This window comes from Ambystoma mexicanum, chromosome 13 (assembly GCF_040938575.1).
Source record: "Ambystoma mexicanum isolate Mex_15411 chromosome 13, UKY_AmexF1_1, whole genome shotgun sequence".
In the NCBI taxonomy this organism is placed as follows: Eukaryota; Metazoa; Chordata; class Amphibia; order Caudata; family Ambystomatidae; genus Ambystoma; species Ambystoma mexicanum.
The window spans coordinates 214,921,455-214,932,651 of NC_090938.1; the positions used below are offsets into that span (position 1 = coordinate 214,921,455).

At 42.6% G+C, this 11,197-nt stretch overlaps 1 protein-coding gene across 3 annotated transcripts in view; it reads right to left on the reverse strand.

Annotated features, from left to right (window-relative positions):
* The window catches only part of LOC138521104 (uncharacterized), a 211,430-nt gene extending 207,566 nt beyond the window's left edge, over window positions 1-3,864 (reverse strand). For all 3 annotated transcript variants that reach the window (XR_011282937.1, XR_011282938.1, XM_069633673.1), the window contains exon 1: window positions 3,632-3,864. The gene's annotated coding sequence lies outside the window, so the exon portion shown is untranslated. The remainder of the gene's footprint in view (window positions 1-3,631) is intronic.
* Between the last annotated feature and the right edge of the window lie 7,333 nt (window positions 3,865-11,197).

The following is an 11,197-nucleotide window of genomic DNA, read 5'->3' on the forward strand; positions in this document are numbered from 1 at the left end:
ATTTGACAATGTGTTTTCATTTGTGGCATTTGAGCAGCTACATGAAATGGTAGTTTTGCGCACACATGTTTATTAAGTGATCCACTTACCTCATCCATATTCTGATTTTCTCTATTTTTTATTTGGCTCATTGTTTTTTTAATCATAATCCCAGTGCCATCAGGTAAGTGGTTGTGCTCTATTTGATGAATCACCTTTTCACCGTGAGTGATTGCTCTTCTCTTTCACTGCATTTGTTTTTCAAATATTCGGAACACTTCCAATGTATTATTTCATTCACTTGCTTTTCTTGGTTATATGTATATCCCATGAAAGCCAGTTGTTTTTTTTTCCCATTTTGGAGACCACAAACTCTATACATTCTGACATGTTTTACTGACTAGAAAATGAAAGAGAGTTATATTATACAATATGTAGACTCTGCTTTTATATACTCAGTCTCGACCTTCTTTTTTTTGTATGAGGAGTAACTAATTATCCTGCCACGTAAATGTGCCTTCAGTGCACCCCAAATTATTCCTAAATTGTTAACCGGGCCCACATTATCTCTCATAAAAAACAAGATCTCAGAACTCATTTGCTTAAAAAAGTCTTCATCAGACAACAGTCGGATATCAAGCCTCCATTGCCTACTATTCCTCACATATCCCAGAGTCTTACCGAGCTCTACAAAAACACATGCATGATCAGAAATTGCAATGTCTCCCATCCTTGAAGCCTTCACCACACTATGAAGATCTCTACTCACTAAGAAATAATCTATCCAAGAGGAAGTTTTGTGCGGAATAGAACACAAACTATACTGTCTCTTTCCTGGGTTCAGGTCACGCCATATATCGTGCAGATCCCAAACTTGCATGAATTGCAAAAGACTCTTTCTAGCTCTATTCTCCGCATAAGACAGCAATGATTTCCAATTTGTCTTATACTTTATCCGGGGTGGTGTTAAAATCACCACCTACAAGAATTGTGCAATCTCCAATGTTCATTATGATATCGCCCATTCTACCAAAGAAGTCTGATTGCCCAACATTTGGTATATAAATATGAATGATTATTAAATGGATATTCTCCACTAATAATTTCAGTGCCACAAATCTACCTTCAGAGTAAATGTCTACTCTGTCTAAAGAGAGCTTTAAGTTTCTCCTAAACATGATAGATACACCTCTCGAATTAATAGCAAAAGTACTGGAATATTCTTTCACAAATACAGAATTTAAAATGTACTCTTCCTTGTCCTGTTGAAGGCGAGTTTCCTGAAGTAGGACAATATCAGCTTTATTCCTATTTAAAAAATAAATTAAGAACCCTTTTTCCCTTTACCGGACTATTAACTCCCTTTACGTGCCAACTCACTATCTTTACATTCTCATCCATATGGTTCAAAAAAGAAAAAAGAAAACAGATACTATACTGGACCTAAGCATTCAACACATTTTCTAGGGCCTCTAACCCATTGAAATTTTAGTCCTAATGAAGTGTAGTGACTAGCAAAAATAAATCTATAACACTTTCAACATAAATGTGAAGAGCGAATTCCCTACAGGAATAAAAAAAAGCAAAAAAGGAAAACACAGAAAAGGATAGAGAAAATACCGGAAAAGGAAAAGAATAAGATGGATACGTTATAAAAAAAAATACAACAAAGGAAATAATTCAGAGTAAGTAGAAACCAGGATATGGCAAAAGGGCGACAGAAAGAGAACAAATAGCCACTCAGCCCCATATTTAGTCAGTCATCATGTAAAACTTGAAATTGCTGAAATAGTTCAAATTACATGTCATCAGCTTAGTACAGTTTTAAAATGAGTTTTAAAATGTGAACAGAACAGGTTTAGCAACTCTATAGACAATCCCATAAGGTTATCCATGTCAACCTTCATTCCCCCGTCTTTGCTCTCACCCCCACACCTCTGCCACTCCCTCACCTCTGCCACTTCCTACCAATGTCAACTAAGCGGGGGAGGGGGGGTTAAATGTCATCTGACCTAATGAGTATCTAACAATTCAAACACATTGCAGATTCTTTAATAGCAATAAAACGCTCACCCCGAGAACAGTACCATGCCATATGATTGATTCTAAAGCCAGATTAAAGGCTGGCTGCTAAGAGTCCCACATCACCACCTTTAGTGCAGGCTTTGGCAATATTGACACCCCCTGAAATCCAGTACCCATCAACAGCACTCTATATCAATTTGTGATGTCCAATACTTGAGCGCACACCGCACGTTTCTAATGAAACTTACGTAACAAAACATTTCTGATTGCTGGTTCGTGAGTACAGTGCCAGCGAGCAGTGGACCTTTTGTTTTGCTGTGGGTTCGGAGGTCGTGGTGGACAGTACACAGTCCAGGGATAGAAGAGGCAAGGACACATTTTTCAAATTCAAGGAGTCAGTTCGTGTTTCCTTACACTTTCCCTCTAGGTTTCTCAGTCCTGAAGCCACAGAACCACCTCAATAGAGCACCCTTGTGCACAGGACACATCAGTAGTAAATACCGCCTGGTGGAAAAATCTACAAGCAATGAATTACCCCAAACCCAGAATTCATTAGATCATGGATTGACACACCACCACAGCCGTGGAGTCATGGATTGGGAGCTATTCCTTCTCTGCCTCAGTTTCTTAAATGTTGCCCTCAAAGCACCTGCATGTAAGCAGTATTTGTCACCTGTAGTGTTTCTGGAAACTCCCAACTATCCAACATGTAAGACAAGGATGGTTACAACACATGACAGACAGCATGAAAGGCGCAGCAAGCAACTCGAGCCGACTTCAGATGTTAGGCTCCAGCCGTCAGTAGAGATGCCAACTTCCACCGTGCCACTGCATGAGCCAAATGCATGTGTTGCCAAACTGCGGCCCTGATAACCCGATCACAGATCCATCAAATATACCTGCCTCTGCAATCCCACAATAGTCTGCCACCAAATGTAACCTGTCACCATTAGCCAACAATGATGGCCTTGCCATATGGAGGGTGGGACCTAGACACACGGTCCAGAACGAATGCATTAGCACACACCATTACAGTGTAGTTCCATGCAACATTGTTTACTTCATTCTTGCTAATCCGAAGGTTTGCGTGCTATCAGTACCAACCCCACAGATGTAGCCCTCATCCAACCCCATTCAACCCACAGCCACATGCAGCATCTTGCTTTCATATCCTGCCCCAAATTATAGCCATCTATATGCGTGTGCGTATGTTTCAGAGAAGTTTTTTCAATCTGGACCAGCATATTCCAAGTCAGGCTTTGTGTGATATTCTCTGTCGTTTCCCATAGTTAGTTCTCCAGAGATAAGAGCCTGGTTTGAAGCAGCCGGTACATGCAATGTCAGGATCAAGGGCTCCTCCTGCATCCTGTGGCCGTACAAAATCGGCTACCATGGATCATTCCCAGAGACTAAAGTCCACTCCTGTTTCCTCCCAGCATTACGGTCTCATTAGCATTATGTGGCATCCTTATAACGTGTTCTGTGTCAATATCACAGCCGGGAACTTGACTGAATACGTAGAAGTAAAGATATCGCGCGACAGTGAAGGATTTGCCTAGGCATATGTAATAAATAGTTTAGGATTACGAGAAGTTCGTTAATATGCACCCAGCTCTCAAACACTCACCGATACAGGCTGCTTCACTGCTGCCCTGCAGTTTGGAGTCCTGTCGGAGCAACACTCCATTCAAACACTCAACAGCTTGTTGATTGGATTACCAGCACAGATCACATGGCTCCCCCGTGGTTGAATATCATCCGGCCGTACACCAGCGCGTAAACGGCAGCCTCAAGTCTCCACTGAAAGAAGGCCCACAATTCCTTTAGGCTGTACGCAAACATCTGGGCTACAAGCACCGAGGCGAACCACTAGAGGAAAGGCCATATGCTCAGTCATCAAAGGCTTGTGTCACTGAAAATATTCAACTGTATTTCTGTAACGGCAACAGTCCTTTAAAAACAGATGATGCAACATATTCTTACATTAAAAAAAGAAGGAAGTTAAACAAAAATACATTTTCAGAGTGAATATAAATTAAAGCTTCAGTAAGCAGGAATCAGTTTTCGATCTTGCAAATGGAGGTTTTCCTTTTTTCCCCACATTAGGAGTATTTAAAAAGCTCATTGCCTTGCAGTGATCAGTAAAGGTGTCCAATCCACAATGAGCTTGAATATTGCTGGATAAATCATGCAATGAACAAAATGCCTCTCCCATGCCAGTCGCTTTGAGTCCAGAAATGGGTTTCTCTGAGCTGCAATATCACTACTATAGTCATTAAAAACATTATCTTATGGTCATTCCACTTCAGATCACCCAGTTCCCTTTCTTTTTTAAGCAGAAGTTCCTCAGTGGGAAATCTGACCAATTTCACAAGAAAAGCCCTGGGGGTTGGCCCGGTGCAGGTTTAGGAGCCAGGGTACAGTGTGCCCTCTCAATTTCCAACAATTCTCCAAGCTGCAGCTTCAGTAATTTGGGCGTTTTTTATAAAAATTCAACGGGGCACCCATTTTCAGCATCTTCAGGAAAGCCAGTTAATCTCAGGTTTGAGCGTCTAGAATAATTTTCTTGTTCAGAGATCTTTTTCTGTGCAGCATCCAGGCGCAGGGTCAGCTGAGAGACTTTTTCTTCCAGAGCATGAAGGCGATCATTAGAGTCAGAGACCCTAGTTTCCATTAATTCTGTTCTCTTTTTAACCAGGGCTTGGTCATTCTTCATCTCCAAGACAGTCTGCTTTATTTTTTCCAATGGATAAAACAACACCATCCATAATCTCTTTCAAGTAATCTTCTGCAGATTGTCTCTCAGCTCTACAGGCAATCAGCCAGTCTTCCTTAACTCTCTTGGAAGTTTGGGCGCCTCTCATGAGGTTCAGGAGATCCACCCCCTTGTTTGGATCTTCAGAATAAGATGGGTCTGCCATCTCAATAGAAGCTACATCTGACAATATCAGGATCTCAGGGCTAGAGCAGAGCAGATCTCTCAAGCAGCCATCTTCTTCAGCTGACAGTTCATTTTCTTAAGAGCAGTATATTTTTGGACCAACAGGGAGGGCATAAAGCACTGATCTACTGTCCGCCTGTTCCTCCTAAAACCAGCTTGAAGATCACTGATAACATCATTAGAGTCTTCCCACTCTTATAGATGGTTCGAAATAACTTTCTGAAGATTTCCCAGCACTGTCCAATAATGAAATAGGGCGGTAGTTAGCGGGAGAGTCTGTAGCGCCTTTTTTCTATATCGTGATAATTACAGCTTTTAGCCAAGAGGCTGGTGTTTCCCACAGTACAAGGACCCACACACCTTCCTCATCCTTATATAAATCAATAGGGACAAGATCTGGCCCAGCTGCCTTCCTACCCTTTTTAAGACCTTAATGCTTTTTCCACCTCTTGTATGGTGAAAAATAAATTACTAATTCCTGGTGCTAGCATCACCTTTATTACCCTCCCTTTGGATGTTTCCTGTTCGTAACTATTATATAGTTCAGACAAATGAGACCGACAGGAATCACTTGAGATACAGTAATGTAGGGTTTGGTCCCCATTCAGTTTTGAGTCAGGAATCATTTTCCAGAAAAAAACAGTGTCCCCGTCCTCAAGGGCTTGACAGAGGCTGGTCCACTTATTTAAAGCATAATCTATCTTTTTGATAGCTATACGTGTTTTTGTAGTCAGCCCTAATGAGTCTGATTTTAACTTTATCCACCTTTTAAACAAATCTGACACAAGCCACTATTTTCTGTTTAGCCTCTCTACAGGCACCATCACACCAACTGCCTTTTCTTTACTTTACCTGTGTCAGACAAAATAAGTGGGAAAACCTTCTGATTCAAACTCTCGTACAATCTCCGGAGCGGAGCTCCCCTCCCTGCACAGAACACCAAGGTGATCCTGAATTGCACCATAAATGGCAGGTTTGGTTGCGTGTTCAATTATTTTAGCCACTTACAACCATGACCTGAGTGGAGATAATTTGTGATTTTGGCTCTGCCAGATCCCAAATGCAGGTACCTGATTCCCTAAAACACTGAGGCCCTAATTCATAGAAGCAGTTTGTAATGGCAAACCCGCATTGGAAAATGCTCAGTGAATAAGGGCCTATGGCTCAAAGGGTTGTGGTCACTTGCAAACCTCTCCAAAATCTCAAAGTTACCCACTCTTGCCAATCTTTACCTGTGTTCAATATAAAATCTATGTTAGACACACCATTACTACCGTTGAATGTAAAGTTCACCCCCAGTGCTTCTCTAGAACGTTCATTAAACCACCTTAGACTTAAACTCTAGAATATGCGGGCAGTGTCTATAATTAAGCGATGGGTTCTATTTGGGTGAACGGCTGTCAAGGTGGCTATGTCCCACGCCAGGTCTTGGTCTTCCCACAAACCTTCCAGTTTCCCGATAGGTTTGAACTGGAGGTTAACATCGCCTGCAACTATGGTATACTGCATTGGGGGATTTAATTTGTCCTGGAAAATACTAATTCCTGCAATTTTTCCAACGTTACCAACCCCTGTGTTCCAGTGGGTCTATTGTAAAGATTATACAAAGAAAAAGCTTCTCCCTCATTCGTTTGTATGGACAGATACTGAAGGTCAGGAGTGATTGTCTGACATTCCCCCACTTCCCAGCCTAAATTGGAAACGATCCAAACCAAGAGACCCCCCACTTGGCCTGCCTTTAGGGCCCTTGACAGCCAGGGTTGCAAACCATTGTTATCCCTGTAGCTGGACTTTTTCAACATCCCAAGTTTCCTGCAGGAGCACTACCTGGTATCCTCTGATAAAGGTGTTCCAGTCGGGGTCATCAACAGCCCTTGCAGTCCTGCTATATTGCACAACAAGAGCTTATATCCCGGTGGATTAGCTGGACTGCCTTTACTAGAGTGCAGTCAGTCGACCCCTTCAAGGTCACATAATGCCGGGCAATACACACTCCCCATTCAAGATGTTTCAGGGCCCCTCCTCCTTGGTCCCCAGACACTGATATTAACAGCAAATCCTGATGTTAAAATAGTGAGGGTTGTTGATCCCATTTGGAATCATGAAGTTGACATGAGTATTATTTTTAGATTCCCAAGATCTCAAAAACACCTGGATGTGATCCAGAGCAGTATTGGGGGTTGTGGATCTAATACATCTAACATTGTCTTCCCTGATTATTGAGAGGCACCCCTTAGAATTGTAGGCTGCCCATTCAAAGGTATAGGGCTCTGTAATAATCATGTAACAGGATTCCTCGCCCCACGGGTCCTCATATGCTTAGTAGATGTGGTCGGTCTGGGAAAATAAGCGTGTCGCTGATTAAACTTATAGTTTTCTTTTGAGGGCCCTGCAGATTGCATTGGACTGGGGCACTAGTGACCATTATGTTCACTTGTTTTGTGTTACAGGGATCAATGAAAGCCACTTTATCCATGTCTTTATTTTGTCATCTAGCTCCCTCATCCAACACTATTTTCCCGACTATTAAATCTTTAATTTCAGAGAGAATTGCTTCAGCCTATGAGCTTAGGGTACAGAATTTTTAGGTTCTGATCACAAAAATAAGGTGGTTGACAACTGGAATCCCTTGTGGTGCCAGTACTTTTAGAGGCTTGCTTTCTAACCACCCTCTTTACACCACAATGTGAGCAGAGAGAAGTTGTCAAACAAGTTGGGGAGAACCAGAAACAACCCAGAGGGATCTGGGATCTGGGTGAAAGAGACATTTGAGGAAAATCTTAGTTACTTGTGAACTGTGTTTGAGGTATCGCCCATTGTGTTTAACATCACAAACTGAACTTCAAAGGCCTATATCCAGAGCGAGAGGAGACTCCTGCTGTATGAAGAAGAAGCACAGTTTTTGCTTAGTTAGTTTAGTGTGCAGGATGGAAATAGTTTGGACACAGGACGGTGTACTTATTATTTAACGAGACATCCTGACAGAGTCCTTCGTGCCTTGGTTGAGGCAGGGAACCCCTTATAAAAATATAGCAAGATAGGTTTTTCCTTTTCTTTTATTGTATAATAAAAGTATTTTATAAGAAACATGCCACCACTGTGTCAGACTCGTACTTCTGCACCCTTACAGTGGTGATCCGTGGTTGGGTGGAGGTAGCCCCTATTGGTTTATCTATATCATGGTTTAGGAAAATCCTCAACTGCATTCAAAACCATGTAACGCGGGTTAGTGTGTGCACTAGTTACTCAGCTGCACTGAGTGACATAGGCTAGCAATTGTATCCCAGTATCACTGTGGTTGACATTGACATGTAGGGTCCATAAAATGTTGCTATTCATGTGAATTACTGGAGTCGCTACAGTGAACTGTATAAGGCTCACTACATCCAGATTGTGGGCAAGAGAAGTGAAATCTGTTTTAGCCACCGAACTGTGCATCGGGTGGTTGAATTAAATAACGGCGCAGTGAGAGCAAACAAGGCATTACATTGTGATGCCAGCTAAAAAGAAAGTTGCATTTAATTTATGAAATAGGGCCACAGAACCTACGAGTGTGGCAATGAAAAGTGCTATGTCAAACAATGTGACGGGTCAATTCGAACACACGCAGGTTGTCCTTTCCGGCACGGGAAACAAGATTACTTCATATTTCCCAGAGGCGGCTGTGGGAGTCTCTAATCAAAACCCTATGGCAGACAGCAGGGTTTGACTGACATCTGTCCACGTCATAGCCTTAAATCTTGTCCTATTGACAACAACTTCTGCAGAATCTTTGTTATTCTATGCAAAGAGAATGTGGGGTACCACCGGACCAAGGTTTTTTTTGTCCTGAACCAGCCTTAATAACATCTAAGACAGGGACAGATATGATAATGCGGGAAAGCTCTGTCCTGTCCGTCACGCCAGATTATTTGGGGGAGAGGGTTGAAGAAGTTGTAGATACTGACCTAGCAAATAATACAACGATAGACGGGGAAAACGCAGAGGCAGTTCAGTTTCACTTAAAAATTCTGTTGAAACTGTGTGGGAAAATGTTTGAGACAATAATCTTGCAAACAGATATCCAATACAATATACAAAAATGTTATGCTGACCAAGCAGCCGTAGAAACACCGGCAAGTATTAATGACTTGCAGGGAGGACTTAGGTGCTGGGTTGGGCAGGGCCTCGAGTCTACCAAGGTGGAGATACCGGGTACTAATACGGGAGATTATGAGCACTCTGAGATATACATAACAAGAAGGGAGTGTCTAAAGAGGCTTAACAGAGTAAAAGCCAACAATGGGAAACCATCATTGACTTTGGCTCAAGATTCTCCCATGGAAAATGTGCTCTAGGCAGAAGGTTGGGTAATCAATTCCCCTGCACAAGAGGTCATAGAAGTTGTGGGGTATCTGGAAGAGACGGGACCCCAGGCTCCGGAAATGAGTATGGACCCAGGACTTGATGACTATTCTAGCACACATGTGGAGGCGGAGGTTGCTAACATGCATGCCGCTGCCACACATGCTACTCTGCGTCGGGTGGAGAACCTGGGCTATTGTATTGAGGATCACAGCTCTCATAGAGAGCAGCCTCCCACTAATAACTCTGCTTTCATCATAACACATTTATTCCCCAATACTAATCAGGAACCTCTAAATCGTTCACACGTTTTGGGGCTGTTCGCATTGGTACCAGCACTTAAGAGTTCTTGGTTCACAGGACTTGGAATAAATTGGCTTTATAGATGAACGTAGGACTGATTCAAGATATGTCCATTGCGTGTCTCCCGCAATTGTAAACATGATACTAGGGCATCTGCCCGAGTTAATTTAGAACGGCTATGATATTGTGTCTAAACGTAGGGGGTGCAATAAAAGCATCTCGGAAACATGACATTAGAGTCACCATGACAAGAGTAGGTCAAACAGTGTTCTCTGACATGCCGCCTGCAGCAGAAAGGGTATCTATGAAACAGCCCAGCAGTGTTTGCCATTAAATCCTGCGCTGCGAAACTGACACATAAACCTGGCTACGTGGAATACACGTGGGTACAAGCATTTTACAATCTTTAAGGGTTTTTGGGATCTATTTAGCAGTGTGGAAATTTTTTGCATCCTGGAATGTTGGCTGACAACTCAGATATTCATTGATGGGTACAAGACTTACTGCAAACTGGTAACCTACGGGGAAAGGGGGACTCATGGTTTGTTTGTTTGTTTATTTATTTGTAAAGCGCGCCAGACCCAAGGGTATCAGGGCGCAGAAGATACAAGAAAACTTTAAGCTTAGGTTACACAGTAGTATACAGAAATACAAATCGGGATGTGCAAGTACAAGGTATACAAGTAATGGTGGGTACATACAATACTGAGGAAAAACAATATACAGCGAGAACATAGTTTAAGAGAGCAATCTGGGAGCTATTTACAGTGCAGGTGTAGTGGTTGGTGTGGGAGCTAGTTTGTCATCTTTTGCTATTGATGCTACTGCCTGAAATGATTTGCACCCGGCTACCCGAAGAGCTACAAGTTATTGATATGTAACATCTACGATCTGCTCCGATGGAAAGAAACCGAAAATATTATACTGTCCCTCTGATATTTTGAATGTGCTGGTGTTTGACAATTCGAGAGACATGATTGTGAGGGGGGTCCTAAATGCTCACTGTGTTGTGTGATGAATCCAACGGAGTCCTCATGGATTCCCCGACGGGAACCTGCTTTGATGTGGCCAGAGGACGGCAACCGTTACCTGTTCCTGACCCTGGGGGTGGCTATATGAGGGAGGATGACATGGAAGGAGAAAACTACCGGGGAGATGTTTTGACTTCATTGAAGAAGACGCAGATTTCCCCTTTCCCCATGTGGAAGACCCTCTAATACCGGAGTTCTTAATGGCCTATTCTGTTTAGATCCCCACCTTTGACCCAAACACCCACAACTCTCACATAACACCTTTTGTTTTCTTTATATGAAATCTCTAAGAAAAACATTCTAAGAATTAAAAGGCCAATGACATCCATGGACTCCAACTCCCATAACCACTCAGGTGCTGAGACGAGGAGGAGAATGGGAGAGTTTGTGCAAAGTGACAGGAAGTACAACACTCAGACTAGTTGTTATTCTAAGTCATCTGTGCGCTGGACATTTAAAGATGGCAACCGCACTATTGGATCGAGCAGTGCAGAAGAAGACATTGATCCCCGTGCTGAGGCTCCCGAATGCGAGGCACACAAACAGGTGCGGTGGAAGAGAGAAGTCCACAGGG